The sequence below is a fragment of the Vigna unguiculata genome, chromosome 4 (genome assembly GCF_004118075.2).
Source record: "Vigna unguiculata cultivar IT97K-499-35 chromosome 4, ASM411807v1, whole genome shotgun sequence".
Classification (NCBI taxonomy): domain Eukaryota; kingdom Viridiplantae; phylum Streptophyta; class Magnoliopsida; order Fabales; family Fabaceae; genus Vigna; species Vigna unguiculata.
The window spans coordinates 33,580,808-33,585,496 of NC_040282.1; the positions used below are offsets into that span (position 1 = coordinate 33,580,808).

General features: G+C 27.4%; 1 long non-coding RNA gene across 3 annotated transcripts; it reads left to right on the forward strand.

The window, feature by feature from the left end:
- The first annotated feature begins 2,067 nt into the window (after positions 1-2,067).
- LOC114182251 lies at positions 2,068-4,348 on the forward strand. Of its 3 annotated transcripts, none has more exons than XR_003604053.1 (4): positions 2,068-3,412; positions 3,640-3,726; positions 3,879-3,937; positions 4,038-4,348. It is a non-coding gene; the product is annotated as an uncharacterized LOC114182251 (long non-coding RNA). The 3 variants fall into 3 exon arrangements; XR_003604052.1 differs by having other exon boundaries at positions 2,068-3,042; positions 3,195-3,412; positions 3,879-4,348; XR_003604051.1 differs by having other exon boundaries at positions 3,879-4,348.
- The last annotated feature ends 341 nt before the right edge of the window (positions 4,349-4,689 follow it).

Consider the following 4,689-nt stretch of genomic DNA (forward strand, 5'->3'; position numbering starts at 1 on the left):
GCTTAGTTGAAACTGATTTAATTATAACAATAATAAACACATTAGTCCATAAAATGTGTTTTCAGTCTTCAGCTCTATATTATTTTTAATTTTAGAAATGAATACATATGAGTAATCAAAAATAGAAATAATAATAATTTTTCTCTCTAAGAATGTTAAAAAATGATTAAAAACATTAACCCATAAATTAAAAGTCTATAAAAATATAAGTAACAGTAAAATTTTTATTTTAATTATTTATTTTTTAAATTATAATAAAATATTTTTAACCGTCGTTGGTACGACGACTTCTACTCTTTTTATTTCCATAAAAAATGTTATTATTGTGAAGACTTGAGTTTTTTTTTTTATCTCAACTAAAGTCGTATCTAGTGCGACAACTTTAGATTATTATTATGTTTTAAAATATGAAGTCGTCATAAGCATGAAGACTTTATTTGATTTTTTTTAATTGCAAACTTATTTTTAATTTGTTTTTATTATTTATTTAAATGTATTATTGATTTGTTTAAAGTAAAGTGATATATAATTTTTATTCTGCTATATATTTTAATGATTTATTTTATTTTTTAATTAATTTAATGTTTAAAAGTAATTAAATTAATTGAATACATGATAAAGACTATTATGGTAATAAAATTGAAATTACTTAATATAAAAATTTAATAGAATGCAAATAAATAATACAAAATGATACATCATTGTCTATATGGACAATTTTTCCGATTGTGATCTTCATTACGACAATAAGAACATTTTTTTGGGTTACTCTTAGTTGATTGATCCATTTATTTATGGATATAAGTAGTAGGTAGCCTTCTTGATTGTTTACGGCACATTTTAGAGTCCGAAAATAAAGTTGGGGCACATATAGGTTGATCAATAATCCTCATTTTGGATAGGATGAAATTGAAGTTCGTAAACCTTGTAAATGTTCTATAAACTGCACATAGGGTTAACAAATGTTATGAGTTGTAACTGGCAATAGGAACAAAAGACAATAACATGAGGACAAGGCGACCTCAAAGCTTGAAACTCTCCACAATCACACCATCACTTACTTAATTTAACAGTGTATGATATTGGTCGTCGACGTAGTTGGGGATTCGCTATCTCCTGGACATCAAACACAGAACATTGTCGATCATACCAAGAGACATGACACATGCTCGATCTTTGTTCATTTTTCTTGAGTAACATTGTGATATCTTTTGTGTTGTATTGTGATTTTATTTCTCTTTCAATGAATCAATAATTAGTTCTTTCAAATATTTTTCTAATAAGAGAGTGATTGGCGATGAACGTGCTCCTTTTAAAATAGAGTTCATGCTTTGGGCTAGATTAATTGTTATGTGGCCATAACCCTCTTATCACATACTTATAAATCTTTATTTTTATTCTCTCTCTAAATATATACTACGTACTCTTTCTATAAATAATTACGTTCTTATAGCTTTTAAAATTTGTGACTAGATGCATGGATTATAATCAAATATATTTGATACCACTCATGAAATTTGAAATATATATATATATATATATATATATATATATATATATATATATATATATATATATATATTGAATTAAGTCTAGTTTTCACCTTCTTCGAATAGGACAATCAATAATTTAAAGTTTCTGAACCATTTTCGTTTTTTTAAACGAATTCGAATATAACAATTTTTGACCAATTTCATTTTCTTCCCTTCAAGTGTCTTTAGCTACTTACTTATCTTTTGTAACTCCTTAAATGGAATCTAATACTATATACAATTCTGAACTAACAAATGGCAAGTTCTTCAATGTTTTAATATTTTTGAACCACTTCCATTTAAAAAAAAAAAATTCTACAACAGGAAACAATGAATACGTGTTAATCTCTCAGAATTTTGAACATTAAAATTTAAATCAAAAATCAAACACTCTCTCACTGTTTTTTTCTGACCTAACGTGTCCCATACACAATTCCTCTTTCTTAGCCTCTTTCAAACCTCTTCAACTTCTTCTTTCACTTTCTCACATTCAAACCTCTTTAGCTTCTTCTCTCTCTTTCTCACTCACACACATTCAAACCACAATTTCTTCTCTCTCTTTCTAACTCACACACATTCAAACATGTTCATCTTCTTCTCTCTCTTTCTCAATCGCACGCAACATCATGGTTTCCAGATAATTTTCATATTCTTCTCACTCATACATAACACCATGGCGAAGAGTTCATCTTCTTCTCAAGCAAAGAGTTCATCTTCTTCTTATATTTTCTTTTATCTATGTGATTTTTGTGTTGATGCTAACTTTTTTTTTCTTTAAATGCTTGAAATGAAGAGATTGAAGACATGCAAGAGTCTTAAAGAAACATCAGACATTTTCTGGGTTCTTTCTTTGTTCTTGATGATTTTTGAGTTTTTTCTCTGAGATCTACTTATTTTGGTTGGGTGAATGTTTTCAGATCTACTTTTCTCTGTTGACCAAATGTGTTGGATCGAGGTTTTTGTCTCAGATCTACTGTTGTATGGATTTGTTCTTCTCAAATCTACTTTTGTTTTGGTTGATTTTTTCCTCTGATATTCTTGAGCACATTCACGAGACTTAAAAAAAGGTAACCACTTTTCATTTTATTGTTCTTCTACCAGTTCTCAGATCTACTTTTCTTTTAATACGAGATGTGTTAGATTTAGGTTTTTCTCTAAGATCTACTTCTCTTTTGAATGGTTTCTTTGCTCTCAGATTTTCTTTTCCATGTATATTGTTCGATGGATTTTTTCTTCTCAGATCTACCTTTATTTTGGTTGATGTTTTGCTCTGAGAACCTTGAGCAAGTTGACGAATACAAAAAAGTAACAAGAATTCTGTTTTTTTTTTTGTTCTTCTACCATCTTTGACTTTTTCTCTCAGATCTATTTCTCTTTTGAATGGTTTCTTTGCTCTCAGATTTTCTTTTCCATGTATATTGTTCAATGGATTTTTTCTTCTCAGATCTACCTTTATTTTGGTTTATGTTTTGCTTTGAGAACCTTGAGCAACATGACGAATACAAAAAAGGTAACAAAAATTCTATTTTTTTTCGTTCTTCTACCATCTTCTCAGATCTACTTTGTTTTCTATTATTTTTATTTTTGTTTCTCATCGATATTTTTCTCTAAGATCTACTTATTTTTGTTCGGTGAATCAAATATTTGGAAAACACAATAAAGGTTGAATCTTTGAACCTTTCACTCTTTGACTACGACAATAAAGGTACAAAAGTTTTATACTGTGTGGAATCCTTTCTTCTTCTGTAAGATTTGAATGATTTTTTATTTTATAAACGGATGAATGTATATTTTTTGCGAGGTGGATCAAATCAAATATTTGAAGAACATAGTAAAGGTTGAATCTTTCAACCTTTCACTCTTTGACGATGAAAATAAAGGTACGTGAGTTTTATACTTTAGTAAGTTTTATACTTTGGCTGATATTCTCTTCTTCTCTAAGATCTAATTTTTTATTTTATTTTTTTTTAGAAGTTTTTATTCTTCAGTTTTGATTTAAATTTTAAATTCCTCAACATATTTTTAAATCTGGTAGATCATTCATCTGTTTGAGACAACAAAGATACAATTTTTTCGTCTTCCCTCTGATGTTTTCTACTTCTACCAGATTTAAGTACTTCTGCATGTCTTTTTTTGTTGTGATGAATGAAGTTTTTATTGGAGATGGATGACATGTTTGAAGAAGATAACAAAGGTACAACCTTTTTTTCTTCTTTCGGATCTTTTCTGCTTCTACCATTTTTATGTACTTTGTTATGTATTTTTTCTCTAATGAATGAATGATTTAATTGTTTGTAGAATTTTTTTTGCGTATAGAACATTATAGTAATGAAGGTTTTCTTTCAGATCAATGAATTGCTCGAAGAAGACAATAAAGGTACAATTTTTTCGTCTTCCATACAAAGGTAAGATCTTTGAAGAACACCAGAAAGGTACAAGCTTTTTATCTTTCAACTTCTGTCGAATCTTTTCTTCTTCTACTAAATATAATTCCCTTTTTTTTAGATGAATGATTTGTTTGAAGAATACAGGTTGGTTTTTTCGCAATAAAAAAGACTTAGTGAGGTATTTTCGCAGCAGTCGACTTTCAACTATTGTGTTCCATGGACCACTAGACCAAGTCCAATGCAATTTTGTGATAACAACAACGTCTGTGAAGATAGGTCACGACTAGAAAAAGTTTTGTGCCTTTGACTCACTAAAGGAGAAGGGTTATGTTATTTTCGAAGTTGAGAGTGAAAAAACAAGCATGCATGTAAAAGTTCTTTATAATCTACCATTGTTTTAATATATGTAGTTTACTATCTTCTAAAAAATATTAGGTAACCTGTAATTTTTTGTTATTTTATATTTTATGTACTTTCAGAAGAGTCATTAGTTAAATTGTTAAGAACTTTAATGAAAGTAATGGACAAAAATAAATAATAAGAACTTTTTAAAATATTGTTCAACTTTTAAAGATATCATGTTAATATGATTTTTTGTATCGCAATATATTCTTTAATAATTTGAAATAAAAATCTATGTATGAAATTAATGGATAAAATTAATTATTACAAATTAAATAAATTAATTTAAATTGAATAAATATTACAAATTAAATAAATTGAATTAAATTAAATTAAAAAAATATTAGAAATTAAATGTTTTATCGTCA